The sequence below is a fragment of the Phacochoerus africanus genome, chromosome 2, assembly GCF_016906955.1.
Source record: "Phacochoerus africanus isolate WHEZ1 chromosome 2, ROS_Pafr_v1, whole genome shotgun sequence".
Taxonomy (NCBI): Eukaryota; Metazoa; Chordata; class Mammalia; order Artiodactyla; family Suidae; genus Phacochoerus; species Phacochoerus africanus.
In genome coordinates, this window is record NC_062545.1 from 261,876,189 (window position 1) to 261,894,872 (window position 18,684).

At 40.4% G+C, this 18,684-nt stretch overlaps 1 long non-coding RNA gene across 2 annotated transcripts in view; it reads right to left on the minus strand.

Annotated features, from left to right (window-relative positions):
* Positions 1–8,463: 8,463 nt before the first annotated feature.
* The window catches only part of LOC125121348 (uncharacterized), a 40,249-nt gene continuing 30,028 nt past the window's right edge, over positions 8,464–18,684 (minus strand). Inside the window, exons 2-3 of one of the 2 annotated variants that reach the window (XR_007133443.1) lie at positions 9,560–9,683; positions 8,464–9,044 (exon numbers count right to left, since the gene is read on the minus strand). This is a non-coding gene — a long non-coding RNA (uncharacterized LOC125121348). Of the gene's footprint in view, positions 9,684–18,684 lie in introns of both variants that reach the window. The other variant, XR_007133442.1, reaches the window with a different exon arrangement.

An 18,684-nucleotide genomic window follows, 5' to 3' on the forward strand; every position in this document is an offset into this window, starting at 1 on the left:
AAACATCTGCCCAGGTCTCTCCTGGAGCTTGCAGTCCTTTTTGTACCAGAACTGCATACAAACACACACCACGTACTCCATTAGGAGAACACAAGCTGTGTGTGAGTGTGTGAGGGACAGTTTATTTCCATAGCAAGCAGAACATCAAAATAGCTTCAGAGCCCCTTGCAGCAAGATAAAGGACAGGCAAACAGGGATGTGAGTTGGAAGAGAAGAAAAAGAAAAACCCAAAGAAGAGAGAACACAAGTGAAAGAAGGAACCCTGGGCTGGGGAGGAGGATAGGAGGGAGACAGACACGAGGCTCCCTGTATTTCCACATCTGAGCAAGCCGCAGAGGTTGCTGAGGAGAGAAGGCAGCTCAAATCCATAAATCAAAATCATCACTTGCAGAGTAGTGTGTTCAAAAATGATTAATGCAAATGTGTTAAAAGGCTGAGGAAACTGTTTCTTCCCTCAAAGTGTAAAGTCCAGGGAGGAAGAAATCCACACTTGATGGGACCGACACCAAGTCTGCCCATCAAGTGTGAATGGCGGGGAGGCTGGTAGGGGTGTCAGAAGTTAAGGAAGTGGCTATCAGCTTGGACAGTCCCATCAGACCACCAGGGTCTAAATCATTGACCTGGGGCACTTCACCTGTCTCTCCAAATGCCCCCACCCCTAAAACAAAGACAAAACGCCTTCCTTGTAGAATTGATACCAGAATCAAAGACAATCTTACAGAGCTTGACACTTTGAAAATCAACACTCAATAAAACTAAGGCAAATCTTAGAACAAATGAGAAAATATCCCAGAGCATTCTACGGAGAGAAAGAAAAAAAATAGTAAATGATAATCTCCATTCATGAAGATTTCTGGGTTAAAAACAAACAAACAAACAAAAAAAACCTTTGATAGCTAATCTTACAGCTGCCTTGTAATGTGGGGGATGCAGGGATTATTATCAGTGGTGATTATGAGTAAATAATACAGAGCTGGACTCCACCTGGGCTCAGAGAATGTTCCTGAGACCTGCTGGCTGCAGGGTCCTGAGCATCTCCTCACCTGCTCATCTCCTCATCCATGAAGCATGGGTAATAACAGTTCTTACCTCACAAGACTGTTGCAGGGATTAACTGAATCAATACTTACATGCTTAGGATACTACAGAATACATTAAGAGCTCAATAAATATTAACTCTTCTTCTTATTGTTCTCGTTCTATAGAACAACAAAAAACAACTCTGTATCCCAGAGAGACTTAGATGTATGCCCCAGGATTCCCAGGGAAAAGTGGGGATCTGGGTTCAAACCCAAAGTGCTCGACTCCAAGCTCAAGGACCAATCTGTCTACACAAGGGTCTCCTTGGACTCCCCCCCACCCCCTCCACCATCAATTCAGTGGTTGACAGGACACTTAACACCTGCGGGGTCTGGAGTTGCATCAGGGGATCTGAAAAGAAGATAAGTAGGAGAAATCCCCTGAGGAATCCAAAGGCAGAACCAGGAGGAGCCTTTGGAGGCCTTAGAAGCATGAAATAAGAAATGGTAAAAAGGACTTTCATAACGTCATTCCCTTTGCCTGAAGCACCTCCCTCAAAGTCTCTTCAGTCTTTACCTACCTAAGTCCTACACATCTTTTGAGATATCATTTGTGGTCTCCAAAAAAAATGAAACCAATGAGAGACTGTATGTTTGTGCACATATATGTTTGCATTCTCTCTCTCTCTCTCTCTCTCTCTCTCTCTCTCTCTATCTATCTATCTATCTATCTTTCTTCTATCTATCTACCTCTCTCTATATATATATTTCATGGGACTGCCTCCTGCAATTGTAAGACTGGAAATTCCAAAATCCATAGGGCAGGCCAACAGACTGGAAACACAGTCAGGAGTCGGTACTGTTGTGTTGAAGCAGAATTCCTTCTTCTCTGGAAACCTCCATTTTTGTTCTTAACACCTTCAAGTGTTTGGGTGTGGCCCACCCACATTCTTTAAGAGTGGCTCCTTTACTTCAAGTCAACCAATGATAGATGTTCACCACACCTTAGTGCAGTGTCTGGCTCCCAGGACTGATTCACATTTAACTGAAGCATGTGAAAGTCACCTTTTTGGAGAAATGTTCTCTAGAGACCACACTGGCAAATGTGGAAGGGATGCATGGATCTTTCTCATTCTAAAATCTTTATTTCTTTTTTAAACTGCTCATCAATTTCCCCCAAATTTTGTAAAACAGGTAGAGAGAAATATTGTTTCCTTCTTAGGAAAAAACAAACACAAAAACTGGCTAATTGTTATCTTCTCTGAAAGGATGGGAAGCCCGGCCTTTGTGGGGTTATCAGAGCGTGATGAGAGGGGTGGGGGCAGAGTCTGGAGAGAAATGTTCAAACCCAATTTTTCCTTCCTTTCTGCCTCTGCACTTGGATAACTCCCCTTCATGTGTTTATTGCCTGATTGGTTCCTTTGTTCCCTGAACGCTTTTAAATCCTCTGCTCAGAACCAGGCCCCTTGTTATCAGTGTCAGCGGGGCCTGAGTCAGAGTTCAGTGCAAGTCTGGGTGACTTTGCTCCTGGCTTCCTGTGGGAAATGGCTGAACGGTGCTGTGTTTTGGGGGTTTGGGATGATGTACCTCCATTCTCAGGGAGCAGGAATCATAGGTGTGGTGACACTTCACAGGCAAAAGGAAGAGAACAAGAATGAGAAAGAGGTATTTAACTGAACGTGAATGTGGATAAAGTCCCAGTTATAGAAAATGTGGTCAGATTTAGAGATTTACCAGTTAGCTCAGGGGACAGTCAGAGGGAGGCTTTCTTTATTTGGAGAAAACTCTTAATAAATGCGTAGGATGGAAGATGAGACCTCAGACTTGAGTATCAGCTGGTACCAAAACAGCATCTGAGAGAGAGATCAATTGCTTTTTATTAAAAAAATAACAGAGAGAGAGAATAATGTGGAGTTTCCTTGAAAATTTGGGTATGAGGGAGGCCATATACACTGCGGGAGGCTGGAAGTTGTGGGTGTGGCTTTTTCCCACCCCCCACCCCCAACACACACACACAAACACAGACACACACACACATTGTGTCAAGTCATTAGACCTAGAGTGAAGAGTAGTTGCGATTATTCTAAAAATCAAAGAAGCAGCTGAGCCTCACATGTGGGGGTAAACATGATGCCAAAAAGTCAGTTCTCAACAACAGAGAACTCTGAGTCCCGGGTGACACTAGGGATGTATGCACTCCAGGAAGTCCCACATATCTTGGGAAAGGCTTGGGGATCCACAGGATGAAGAATGAGGGGTGTTCTAATGGCTTTATCTGAATCTCAGAGCAGTCGACAACCAGCTAATGAACAGGATAACGTATTTATCTCATTTACTCATCATAACCACTCCATGCAGTGTGTTATGATCCCCATTACTGATGACTTGGGAAAAGCACTCATGGAGATCAATTCACACAGCTAATTACAGGTGGAGACCCCAAGCAGCCCGACCACTGGTCCCATCATTAAGATAACTTAGCTCCATGCACTGTTGTTCTGGGTACATTTTATGCACTAACTTATGCATTTCATCTCTAGTCCTTGTGGGAAACTGGATGATTGAGGAAGTAAGTGGCTTTCCCAGGGTCACGCAGCTGGTAAGTAAGAGCCAGGTTCACATGCTTGCAGGCTGTGCCAGCTTGCAGGAACTTAACCACTAGGGGGGTCCTGCCTCTGCCTTCCTACCATGCATGTTTCCCCACCTCCAACTCATCATTCTGTTGTTTGCTCCTTTCCAGTGAGAAAAAATATCCTGTCTTCCTGTGACTTAGCTGTTATCCCCCTGCAGTCAGTTATCAGTTTATATCTCCCTGCTGCTGGCTGCCCCATATATCATTACACTTTCATATCTTGCATTTCCTTGCACTCAGTTTTGATATGCATCCAGTTTATGAGAGGCCAGACCGATGGCTTGTGCTTTGTATTTCAAAAATATTTGCATTAGAAATTCCAAAAGCCCAACCAGAGGAAAATAAATTAGCAACTAAAAACACCTTGGGTGTCAGGTCAATAGCTTCTGAAAGATACTAGACAGCACTGTTTGAAGCTTTTATTAGAAACTCATCCAACCATTCATCCACTGATTTATTCATTCAACAAACTTTTATTGAGCTTCTGCTACAATGGGAGGAAGTGGGTGAGATACAGAAATGATAAGGACATGCAGCCTTGTCTATAAAGGGATCACATTCTCCCAGGAAGGCAGAAATCTATCTAAAACAGGGAATTTTGTAAAAGCGCTTTTTAAGGAAGCAGGCTGTTGAGAGGTAGTGAGGTGCCTGTTAATGGAAGTATTCAAGGAGCCTGGCTGATTCCTTGTATAGAGATGGAATGCAAGCATCAGATGTCTGTTAGGACCAGACTAAATTTAAGTTCCCTAGAAGTAACGAGATTCTATTAAAACAGGGCATAAACCAGTCAAATAATAAGAGGATCTATCAGATGTACTAGAATGGAAGAATTAATTCCAACTAGTGGAAATAGGAAAGGTTCATAGGATATGGGGAACAGTGAACAAAGGGTTTGTTAATTTGAAGCCAATATACTCCAAGCTTTAGAGGCCTCTTGGCTTCCCAAGTTACTTAGCCTTTCTACACTTTAGTCTTCTAATGTCCAAGACAAGGTTAATTATGCCTGCGCTTACCCATTTCTTCCTGCTGCTGCTATGAGGGTCAAATGAGATAATCTATAGTTTGTAAAATAAAAGATGTGTCGCAGATGTAATGACAAATTAGAAACAGTGCAAAGGGACCAAATATTATCAGTGAAATTTCAAGCACCAATAGGCAGGATGCATCTCTTAATTGAGACCTCGCCTTGGAAATTTCATACCCCAAACCATACCACATAACACTGGCAATACAGCATCCTTCAGTGTAGTATTGGGCTGCTGTGTTCTCTTGGGGGCTTTGGGCAAGATTATTCAATGTCTTGCTCTAGTTTACCCTATCAGCATAGATAGGTGGTACTTATTGATCTTTCCAAAACCTGCTTGTCATCCTGCTGCATAAAAATAAATATTTTCCTATCCATTGAGATGAAATAACATGATCCTTCATTGCTTTGACGTTCCACATTACCTGAAGCAGACCCAGTGAAAAGAACAGGTGTAAAAAAATAAATGTGTTTTGCTACATGCAAAGGTACACTAAGGTTAAGATAGACACAGAATCTCAGGTACCAAGGACATGAATGTGACATTTCTAAGTTCAGTTCAGCTAGTATCCACTGAGCACTTACTAGAGGAGGCAGTCCTTGGGGACACTGAGGTGAACAGACATAGCTTTGGCTCTCCAGGATCCCATGTATTGATGATCACTCCTTCAAAGTGATCAAGAGAATAAACTAGATTAAATGGATTGTAAATCAAGATAACTATCCTGGCCCTGAAGTTGATGCTGATTTGCTAGTTGACCTCTGTGAAGACATCTTATTGCTTTGTGTCCATCCTTTTTCAGCACTAAATGAAAACCCATAAAACACGGTTTTAAAACTTGTGGGAAATGTTTGTCCCCTGCCAACCAACTGCTGAAAAGCCCTAGTAAAAAATAAAAGGAAAATAACATTAAACCTTTTGTATGAGTCACTTATGCACTAATTATACAACATCTTTATTTTGCAACTTAAACAGTGAAAAGGAAATACTTGAATAAATTACATGTTCTTTATTCCAAATCAACAAATTTCTTCTTTTTGACCTTGCTTGGATTTGGAATTATTGTCTGCCTGGGACTGAAAAATGGAAAGAAAGATACAGAGATTTGTGACTAATGGCTTTCTGATGGGATTATTTTATTTACAATGAGACAAAAAGATACTTTTGTCACTGTATGGCCAATGTATGTTCCGTATATTATTCCTAGGAGTTGTTTTGACATCTCTCCTTGCTCCTTCACACACTCACACACACACACACACACACACACACACACACACACACACACAAGCTCTAACAAGATTGAAAGCCCCCAACTGGCTGGTAATTGACTCCTGGTGCTGATTCAGAGAGGGGGGCAGTGGCCCAGGGTGGGGAAAGTGAGCTGTCAGCAGGAATCCACCTCTGTACTTCCGGTTTGTTGCCTACTCGTTATCTGCCACACTACTTCCCACATCTTAACAGAACCCAGCATGCACTTACATGCTTTGTGGAAAGCTGGCACCCCACCCCAGCCTTAGTCATTGCATCCTGACCAGCACGAGTCAATCATGGAAGTCCTATTCCTCTTGCCCATGATTAGTGAACCAAGAGACATGTGACTCAATATTGGTCATTGAAACACGAAAAAGATACTCTGCCCTGCAGCTTTTAGACAAGACTATCTTATTCCTGAGAAGGAAAGAGCAGAAGATGGTGCTTTTCTGCCTCTGGATATGTTACGTCTGACAGTGACACCTGGAACATCTGTAACCAATATGTGGAGCCAAGAGCATCATAGACAAGCGAGCCAGGAACACCTGCAACCCACTCTGCCTGTGGACTTCTCATTATAAGATAGGATAAGATGTGTCCTTTGTCCTCAAGCCATCTTTATTTATACTTTCTGTCACTGGCAGCCCAGTCTTTCCTGAACAATATACCTATCATATACTCATAATGAGCTGGCTCCTCACTGTCATTTTGAACTCTTGACTATCAATAGTAACACAGGCAGAAGCACCCCACTAGCTTCACAGTAAAACCTACCAAAGGGCCACACAAGGGGATTGCTTCAGATGTTTGAAATGTACTATATCTGTTTGTGGTAATGTTTATAAGGATCTATGCATATGTTAACACTCATAGAACTCTATACCAAAAAAAAAAAAAAATTCAATACTACTGCATTTAAAAACCAAAAGATCCTGCAAGGGTAGAGCATGGATTCAAGCCTGTGTGTGTCTGACCCCAAAGCCAACTACTTCTAAGTGCTTGTCAAGTCCAATATAAATAGCTCCCTACTTACAGTCAGGAGGCTGAAGTTTAAATTCCAGCTCTGCCACTCGATAGCGACGTGACCTTATGCATCTTGCTTCCCCCAATTGAGTTTATTTTTCTCAACTGCCAAATGCAGATGATAATAATCTCTGTCTATTCCACTTTTTTCTGGGGGGGGGGTGGATCAAATAAGAAAATGATTTGGGAAACATTTTTCAAGCTGTAGTAAAAAGCACTAATATTTACTATCATTATTGTGTGAAAGTACCGACTCTTCCAAGTGAAACCCTGTCACTCCTCTGGGTTAAGCCAAGGATGGCAAGCCCATGGTGTGACTACTGTCACCCATCTTCAGCCTGCACACAGGGAGCACCATCCATGGCACTCTTCTACATTGTCCTTATTTATGGCTCTGGCAAACCACTCAACCCTCTGCTCCAAATGGAGTTGGTCTCTGGGTTAAACCCTCTTAACAACTGCTGGGCTATGCTTCCAGTTTCCTCCAGTCTTGTTCACCGTCTTGTCCCAATGTGCATTTCCTTATTAATTTTGATAATAAAAACCCAACCTTTTAGTTTGGCACACTGAAATCCATAAATAAAAGCCTACACTTCTTAGACTACCTTATAGCTAGTTTCAGTTGTAAGATCAAGTTCTAGGTACAAGTGAATGCTATGTGGAACTTCCAAGAAGCCCACTTGAAGAAAGCTGATTCATCCTAACAGCCCTTCTGCCTTTGTGGTTTTTACAACATGCCTTACAAATGTAATGGTCAAAGACCTAAACACCATATATAACTACGAAGTTGCCTGAGGATGAAATTAATATCTTAGGATGGTAAAGTAGAAGAATAAGGAGACTATATCTTTTTATCACACCTTAGAGGCATTATACCAGCCATGAAAATCATCTATTCCCAGACTTCTTTTACATGAAAGAAAAGAAATCATTTGGAATACACAACAATTTGGATTTCCCTTTGTGGCACAGCAGAAACGAATCCAACTAGGAACCATGAGGTTGCAGGTTCGATCCCTGGCCTCCCACAGTGGGTTAAGGATCCCAAGTTGCCATGAGCTGTGGTGTAGGTCGCAGACGCAGCTTGGATTCCATGTTGCTGTGGCTGTGGTATAGACCAGCAGCTGAAGCTCTGATTTGACCTCTAGCATGGGAACCACCATATGCTGCAGGTGCAGCCCTAAAAAGACAAAAAAAGAAAAAAGAAAAGAAATAATTTAATTTAAATCATACTTTGTGGATCTCTGAAGCTCAGAGTTAAACTCAATAAATGGAAATATGTAAAGGAGAACATATACTGGTATTCATACGAAAGCACTCAGTATACACACTATAAGATGTTGTGGGCAAAACTCTGCATGATAGTTTACAGCATAAGCCTTATAATATTTAGCTATCTCAGCATTCCATTCTATAGACTCTAAAATAGCAGAAGAGAAAAAATATATCTATAGGTGTCTATAGATGTTGATAGACAAAAATCAAAATATCACTATTTATTGGGTGCCTGTCATGTGCCAGTAACTTTGAATTAATTATCTCCAATTACTACAAAAATATAACAAGAGATGTATCATTATCTCCATCTTATATGTAGTGACATTGAGACTGAAGGAGGTAAAGGAAATAACACGTTTTCAAATACACACTATGGGACTGGATCCAGGAGTCCATGCAATTTTGTCTTTGGCCAAAGACCGTGCTTTATCCATGACACCATGGAAACTGAGTTAATTACAGCTTTGGTTGGACAGCTAGCAAAACATCCCAGTAAGTGTTGAGAGAATACACAACAAATAACAGCACTGGATACAATTAGTAGGTAGGGATTTCTTGGAACAACTTTGCATACTTGATGATTTTTTAAGCACTAGATTTGAAGAGCATGAAATTCATGAGTCATGGCTTTTGGGGAACAGATGGTTAGTGGTCTGTGTTATTTCAGTGACAAAGTTTTGAGCATATGAAGGATAACAATAACACTTGGTCTCATGATGTTTGTCATCTTCAGTGCCCGACTCCTCCTCATAACTGCTGCCTCAGCATCTCACCTCCAAGATCACACCCTGATGGTCATTCAATCGAAACTGGCTTTTCATCAGATTGTTTTTATGAAAGACATGACAGTGATTTTTATAATCAGTAACATTCCATGGATTTCTTATAGTCTATATTTTAAAACTGTTTCATCAAAACTGTGGGGGAAACATTTAGGGCCATTTCTCAGGATTGTTGGCTCTGAGTTTTGAAAATCAGCAATTATGGAGTCTCAGAGTTGGAATGATAATGGTGATCATAATGAAAGCTGGTCTTTATGTTGAATTCACTTTGGTCCAGATATTTTGCATAGCTTATCTCATTTAATCCTCAATCAACATCATAAACAATACCCGTAAAGGGTATTGTTACGACCATTGGCAAGTTACAGAGGGGTTGAGTGACTTGCCACAGAGGGGGAAATGTTAGATCAGAGATTGGTACCCAAACAAGGATCCTTGAAAGAGATCGTGAAAACTGAGTAGGTATCATTATTGAAGTCAGTTTAAAGGCTGTATAAATTATCCTCAAATATCATTGGCTTGATACAGTAAAGGGTTACTGCTTACTCCTCTTATAGTTCATTGATGATTGACCAGGATCTGGGCTCCATATAACCATTCAGGTATCCAAGCATCTTCCATTGAATGACTCCACAATCTTCTAGTGCCATAGCATCCTCCTCTGGATTACCTGCATTTGATCCAGAGACAAGAGAAAGGAGAAATCTAGTGAAGATTTGCGCAGATCTTAGGGGTCTAGCATGTATAGAGAAAACATTACTTGCACTTACATTCTATTGGACAGAGTTTAATCAAAAGACCCCACCTAAATGCTGAAAGGCTGGGGAATATAATCTCCCAGCAGTAAAATGAACACATTTACGGGAAAATCCTATGATTGATTGATTGATTGATTTTGTCTTTTTAGGGCTGCACCTGTGGCATATGGAATTTCTCAGGCTAGGGGTCTAATCAGAGCTGTAGCTGCCAGCCTATGCCACAGCCACAGCAACATGGGTATCCAAGCCACCTGTGAACTACACCACAGGTCGCAGCAAGACCGGATCCTTAACTCACTGAGTGAGGCAGGGATCGAACCCGCATCCTCATGGATTCTAGTCGGGTTCATTACCACTGAGCCATGAAGGGAATGCTCCAAATCCTATGATTTAGAATGATCATTCAGTGAATAGCACCAGAGACAGCTAGAGAAAGCAAGTCAAGAGGTCACATGTTCAGTTAGGGTAGGAATGAATCATCAATATAAGATGTCATAAGGATGTTTGCAATGATCAGAAAGAAGAAGATAGATGCCATCAATTAGATTCAGGAGGTAGAAGTATAAAATTACAGGAGTTGACAAGTGAGCACATTCTCTTTATTACCCAATTCTGGTTGACAATGGAGGTCATTATTATCTCCACATTATAGATGAAGAAACTGGTCTCAGGGTGGTTGGAAGACTTGCCAAGGTCACACAATTACAGAGTTTTGGAGCCAAGGACCCATTCGTGTCCAACTCTAAAGCTCTTTCCTCTCCACTTTACCATCTAGAAACCTCAAGGATACCTTCCCTGCAAGAGCCATTGTATGTTTATGAGCACTCACGCCACCCCTTTCTGCATCCTTTATTTCTCAGGAGAAAGTATTCCAAATTTCTCTCATAGTGCCTTTTATCACCTGTCCTAAATGTCTTCAGCCTTATGGACACATGCACCTAGATGGATTTCAAACAGCCCAGTCACACTTGGGTTAAACAGTTCCTTCCTGAAGCCAGCACTTTAATTGTGAGCTAAAGTACCAAAGCAGAAGCTATTTCACTATTTTTCTAATGCGGCCAAAATATATAAAACCCAAATAGCTCACGAGGACCTTCTAAAGTATTTTTATTATTTTGTTTATTCTACTGCCCAAAGGTGCAAGTGGTGTCACTTGTAAAACTTGGTGAACTATTCACTATTTCAAAATATGGCTAATGCTTTTCTTTTATTGATCTGGTCCCGCCAACCCATTTGTAGATACACACACACGGTTGTATCAGTAGTCTCTTTTCTACCTATGGAATCTAAATTCCTTTTGATACATTATGCTTTGTATACTTAGTGGCAAATTCTTTAAACAAGTAGTAACAGCCTTTGACAGATGGTTTTGAAGAGGAAGAGAATACTTAGAGAATACTAAGAGAAAGACTTAGACCCCCGGCACATGAAATCCCCAACTTGAAACACCTACTCCTCGTCTGGTTTTTCCATTTTCAGTGAGTGGTGTCTATCAATTCCCACCCAGTTGTCAGACCCCAAACCTGGGATTCATATTTAATTCATCTCTCTCGCTCATCTCTCACATTTAATTAATCATCAAATTGATTCAACTTCCTGAAAACACTCAATGCAAAACAGTTTTTTACTCCCTCTGCCATTGCCTTAGCCCATAATACAATCATTTCTCCAAAGACTATAGCAAGCTCCTAATTAGGCTCCTTGAAGTTTTGTCCTGCCTTAATCTAGCATCCCTGCTGCAGCCGGAATGTAGATCTCGTCAACCTGTTCTAAAGTGCCAACTTGTTCTCATCGTTTACCTGCTTGAAACTCTTCAAAGCTCTCCACACCAATGCCCACAGACACACACAGGCATGGCATGAAAGTCCCACTATTATCTGCTCAGGGCTTAGAGCCCCAGCCACCACCTCTCACCCCCTTGTTCACTCTCCACACCAGCCATACAGAACTTCTTTGAGTTCCCCAAGCATTCCTTGTTTTTTCTCACATCTAGGCTTGTTGGCCTTCGGTCTCTTCCGTTTCTATCACTTCCACTTACCTTTTCTTTCTAACTCCTATTTATTCTTCAAATCTCAGTGCGGCCCTCGTTTCCTGCATAAATCCTCCCGTGACTTCTAAGACTGAGTTTGGATTCCAGCACCCTTTCCTTCTTCTATTTACTTCACTAATCACCATACCCTTGGTACCTAGTACTATTTTCTGACACAGTGCCACCCCACCAGAAATATTTCTTGGATGGCTTCAATTTTGTAGAAACACAAACAAACAAATCCTTCCTTAGAAAAGGAGACACTGCCAAGAAAGACCTTGTCTGTCCTTAGGATCGATGTGTTGTGTTAATAGGAAAGATCTCCAAGGTAAAATATGGCCCCAGGTAAAGTGAAAAACAAAACTGAAAAATAACAGAAGACTATGGGATCCAGAGGCAGACAAGTGAGATCAAATAATCAGGGAATGTTACTGCAATCCTGTTCAATGCAGCAGGGACAGTAGAGACATGGCTTTAAATGCTCAGAGTTTCAATTAGTTTTTGATGTATTTCTTCATTCCTTTCTTCATGGATTCACTCATCCAGTCTCAAAATGATGCGAAGAACCAATTATGTGCCAGACACTGCCCTAGGGGCCCTGAATTCTAAAATATATATGTATATTTATTTAAAATCCATAATTTAAGAAGAAAATATGGAAGGGCCTCATAGAGATATGTGTACAAAAACTCTCCCTAATTCAACTTGGGAGAGACAAAAACATTGCTCTGAACACATGGGAATATCCTAACCCATTGCCATTCTTGCTCCAATCCTACCCTATATCCAAGATGGCCTTCACTGAAGGCTCTTAGAGGAAGACTTGGATATAGTAGACATTGCCATACAGTTTTAAATATAAACGTGGCTACATAGAATACAGAAGCCATGTAGTTCTCCATTGTTTGCAGGATAAATGTTGCTAAAGAAAGGAATTCATATTAAGATCCTAAAATGGGGATTTAACTACCTATGCATGTGTATCTTTGATCTGGTTATTTGTTGTCTCTGAGTCTCAGATGTTCTTATCTGCAAAAGAGAAATAGCCACCCACAAACAATAAATGTGAGAGTTGGAAGAGCTCTTTGAGATGATCTTCCAAAGAAAGATCCACCAAACATCTGAAGAATGTCAGTGAGTTTTTCTCAGAAACAGAATCCTGAGAGCATATACATTTGGGTAGCCACAGCTACAGGTTCAACAGATTCCTTTGCCTCGGAGCCTTTTCACAGCCTTTAATGTACTGGAGTGTGCTGGGCATCTCTTGGAGGTGAATATGGTTCACATCTTTATCCAAGCATACTTAACCACAGAGCCCTTTTATCAAGAAGTAGCTCATGGGACCAGGGTTGAGTGGAACACACTGAATCTAGTCTGACCCATTCCTCCAGATAAGGAAAATGGGGATCACAGCAAAGGAGGGACTTGCTCAAGTCATACAGCTAGTGCATGGCTAAGTCAGACCTAGACCTCTAATGTTTTGGCTCTGCTGCCAGGTGTATTTTCCAGTACTTAGGAGGAAGTTCCTCTCCCATGGCCTCTGGTTGTTGGGAGATGCTAATGCAATGTAAGTGAGGATGGGATTAGCCAAGTCTCAAATGTAAGTTGTCTATGTGAATCTCCCTATGATTAAAAAGTTTCCAATAGAAGATATTTCTATAACCTAATGCTGGCAGAACCTTTAACTCTATCAGCATTCATCACTCGGTCATGATGCAGATGTGCTTGAAAAGGAATATGAGTGAGGGCCAATCTCCACCTTCCAAAAGCTGGAAGCACTGACAGACATGTATCAGGGAAATGCTTTCATTTGTGTGTGTGTGATTTTAATTTGCTTAAGCTCCCTCAGCTTCAGGTTCTTTGTGGGTCATTTGTTAACTAAATCTTCCATTTGACTTTCTCAAAGGGATTGACTAATAATTCAAAACATTTGTAAAAACAGAACCTACTCAAAAGCTAAACAGTAATCCCTGTGATCTACTGGTTAATATGGAATTAGAGATGCTGTCCCTCCAAGCCCAGGAAACTCACTCTGAACCAGCACATCTAATAAACGGGGAGAAGGGAAGGCCTACACATTAAAAAGCAGCATTTGAAATCTCATCAGACATTCTCTCAATTTACTCACCACCCCTGCAGTGCTATCTAACTTTATTAGGATTTTATTCTGTATTCTCTTTTAAAGTGACATTTACATTAATTTACAATACTAACACAAAATTCTATTAAAAAGGAAAGAACTTTTATAACTTTATTATTTTTTTCTTGGTTACTGTCCCTAGGTTTTCAGCCCACTAATAAGGAATCTTTTGTTTTATTTCATGTCTGAGAGAGGAATCATGAAGTCTCTTCAAGGCTACTTCCTGCTGGGTTGTTAAACGCAGTGGGGACGCCTGACTTGGAGGGTATGTGCTGTAATTGGCTGCAAGGGCCAGGAAGTTAAACTTTCTCGTTCTTGCTCACTCGCTCAGTCTCCTTTTATCTTGAGTGTCTCACAAGTTTATAATCATTCTCTAGCCTGTCTGACTTCGAAAAGTACAATGTGAACTCAAGCTCTGAGGATGTGAAAATGCTAGGTCATCCCCACTTCCCGACATCCGTGACCTCATATTCCAACTCTCCTGAAATGACTTGACAGGTCCCCCATCTGGCCATCCAGCGATAAGTCATGGTCTGTATGAGATGGAAGGAAACATACAGATCCTCGCAACCCCTTTCATTTTTACATGTAAAGAAACAGAGCTCCAGAGAAAGAAAGCAATTTAACATAAGATCACAGAAAAAAAAGTAGCTGAGTCAGAAAGGAAATCCAAATCTTTTAGCTCTCAACCCAACGCTGGTTCTTCTGTCCCACTCTGTCAAACCCCGGAGTTCTTTCACGAGCAGAAGTCAGCCCAGGTAATATCTCTGAGCCAGGGTGAGTACCAGATCCCCTCCTGACCTGTGCCTTCAGTGATCAGATGCATGTTGTTCTGCTTCTCCTGTAATTTTTTTTTAATTTCTAATTAACACAGACAATGAATTACATATGGCTTCCATGTTTACTTCTCTGTGTGACTTCTGCAGCAGCTGCATTGTTTATCAGTTCAATATGTTTAAGACAGATGCTAGTTCTGTGGGTAAATCAGCCAATCCTTCTCTTCAATCTTTTCCTCCATCTATTTCTAAAAGCAACCCATTCCAACACCAAGCCAACCTTGCCCCTGACCTTGAATTGCTGTGTACCAAAAGGTGAAAAGAGAAAATTTAAGAGAATTTCCTTCACAGGCCCCGCTTCCCTTAAACATATGAAAACATATTTTTTTTTCAAATATACCAGGTGATATATTGATATATTTATCCCATTGAGATCTATTGTATATTGACTCTAAGTCTAGCAGTGTGCTGGACACAGGGTTTACAGAGATGAACAGCACAGATTCTGACCTTGAGTGGCTCCTACTCTGATGAGTAAAGCCAGTTTCTGAGTTTTAATAATAGCTCTATAAAAGACTCAAATTGAGAGAGATTATACAAAATGTCTGGCCTATTGTATACAAAACTTCAAGGTGAAAAAAAAATCAGGAAACTCCAAGAAACAGGTTTAGATGGAAAAACACTAGAGTGACATGACAGCTAGATGCAACACCTGATCCTAGCTTGATCTTTTCTATTAAAAAAGAGGATCTTGGACAATTGGCAAAACTTAAAAGGACTTTATGGACAAAAGGCATGTGAGAATTCTTCACACTATTCTCACAATTTTTCTGTGAATGTGAAACTGTTTTAAAATAAAATACTACTATTTTTAATAAAATACGATGAGGATGATGATAACAGCCTCATGACAAATGACAGTAGATGAATGGCACAGAGAGAAGGTTCAATCCTACTTGAGAAATCAGAAAAGGCTTCCCAAGAAGGTGACTGTTCAGACAAGTCTAGTGGATATTAGGATAGGAAAGAACCTCATGAGAAAACCAAGTTTGGCTCTCCACTCTTCAAACAATTGGAGAGCATGATCCCACTTTGCAGACAAGAAACATTAAGCTCAAGAAGACTAGGCTACTTGGATAAGGTCACCTTGCTAGTGATGTAATTTCTTCCAAGTACTCAGATTCTCTTGCTTCCCCTCAGTCAAGAAAGGCAGCACCTTCCAAATGTGCCAATAAGGTGAATAACACTGAAGAAAACCTCCAAGACCCAGGATTTATTGACATCATAAGTAACCCTTGCTCAGTAGAAGAATCCACCTCCCCACTCGGCTACGTTCCCATCAGCAACCAGAAATTGTTGCAATCTAATGCATTTATATGTTTTGGTTTTCTTAATTTATTTCAGGCACCTCATTTTCCTGGAACAAGTGCTGTTATTTATGATACAGTAGCAAACACTTTACATTTATAGAGGTTATGAATTTTAGTAATGGTTTTGGTGGCAATTTAATCTGTCCTAACTATGAGGCATTTTACAATGACAATTAAATTATTATTAAAAAATAAACCTCAAATGACATCCTTATCACTTATCAACATATCAAAAGTTTCACGGAGTTGCATTCTGGGTGGGTCGTAAATATCCCAATGTAGTCTTAGAGAATCCATGCAATAAACTTGAGTGAACTTAATTAACTTCTACAGTATATTTAAAAGAAAACTCTTCACACATTTTGATGTCGGGGAATGAAACATTATTTGAAAAGTGGGTTTATTACATTCCACGGTGCACACTGATATTTAATATTTAAAGACTCTTAAATTTGATGTACTGTGCTGATAGCTGAAGGGTTTAGTCCCGCAGTGTGGGAGACTGAGATGGCGAATTTCTCTCTCCATCTCAGAGAAGAGGTTTTTATTTTACTGGCTGAGCCCCCCAGACCCTGATCTATTAAGTCTATGCTCAAAGAACTGTCAAGGGTGCTAATGTATACTTTATCAAATTAATTTTAATGTAGGCTGGCTGGATAGCTCATTCCCAAGCTATGTTCTAAATTGTTGCAAAACAACTCCATTCCAAATTAGCCAGGGTGCTGCTGCATTGATTTGAGCAGAAAATATGTCAGCAAAGTATCATCTGATACAAATTTCAAATGAGGAATTTCATTTTTTTTTCTTCACAGAGAATCTAATAAAGAAAAAGAAAAAGTCGGTCCAAACCCACTTCCTGATCTGAACTTACAGGTGCTGGCTAAAATAAAATTACTTTGTTGGGATCCACATTTTGATAATTAACCTCAGACAGCAAGAGATGTTTCCATTTCAAAAATTAGACTTGACATTTAACTTAAATATAATCTTCTCTTTTAAGCCCTCATTTACATGCACCTAAAAGACAATGGCCAGACTACTTTGATAGCATATGATTCTCCCTTGAAAGACAGAGATAGTTTTATCAAAACAATGACGAGTAATCATCCAATAAGAAAATACAGGGTTTGCCTTTAACCAATATACTCAAACCCACTGCAAAAAAAAAAAAAAAAAAATTCAGACGAGTCTGCTCTTATTGTCTTCCCAGGACACCAGAAGATACATTAGGAAATGCAGCTTCCTCTGCTTCCTGGATGATTTACTCAAAATATCTTTCAATAACTCCAAAGTGTCCTTCATCCAGGTTCTCAGGTACAATATCCAGGTTCTCAGGTAAAATTATCTGTGTGGGTGTGTGCTTGTATTTCTGATATTTATGTACCTATAGCTTTGTGCACCTATGTTTTACATTTGAAACCTCGTAACAAAGTGCAAATCAGAAGACTATTTTTTTTTGAAGGTTCTGCTGTCTGTTTATTATAGTCTGTTTTCAGTAATAAGCCAACATAATATGAAGCACAGTTCCCTCATTTAGGAAATAAGCGGGTTAACCTGGTGATACTCTTTGTTCCAGCCTTAAAGAAAGGAACAACACTCCTAGAGGTTCTAAGTTCTAATCCCTTTTCCTTGCAAAAAATTACTTGATGAGCAGCTCCTACGTGTTAGACAATGGGCTAGCACTGGCTGCAATTGTGGTGAAAAGTAGCCAAAGCTGGTGTTCTTGTGCATCACGTAGACTAGTGTATTAACTAATGTTATGAAATTGGCATTATTATTTATTTGTACTAACATGGCTTGTTTGATAGTCTTCAGTTTCTGCATCTGGGAGGTAGAACTCAGGGCAAAATTTCCCTTCCCATCATTAGTCCATCCCCCACCACTTTAAATTCTAGCCTGACATATTTCTTAATGAATGTTTCCCATCTCCATTACCAAATGAAAAGGCAGCTCTGGCTCCCTTTGACTAAGTAAGGGGACGGTGTCTAAGTGGAAAAATAGAAGAACACCTGGCAGATGTGGGCTGGAACAAGACTCCAATACTGAGTTTATGATTCTCTCTCTCCTTGTCCTAAGTTTATTTTGCTTTCCCAGACCTGATAGAGTTTTCAGAATCATGGTAGGTTCCTATGGTTTTAAGGGCTAGATGCATTCCCTTAATTATACCAATCCTCATAAATTCTATTCTGGGGCCATAACTGCCCAATTCAGTGTGAAGATACATTTAAATGCAACCAGAGATTCTGCAATAGAAAATGACTGAATGAAAGAAACCTAAATAAAGATTTATCAAAAAGTGCTGAGAAAAGGGGATTCTGCTTCTGGTTATGGTGGACTAGTTTGTTTCACACCAACAATACTAGGGAGAACAACTGCAACATTATATCAACTTGATCAATTATGAAAATAATAATTGTGGAGTTCCCATTGTGGCTCAGTGGGTTAAGAATCCAACTAGTATTCATGAAGATGCGGGTTCCATCCCTGGCCTCACTCAGTGGGTTAAAGATCCCATGTCTCCACAAGCTGCAACATAGTTTGCTGATGCAGCTTAGATCTGACGTTGCTGTGGTTGTGGCCTAGGCTGGCAGCTGCAGC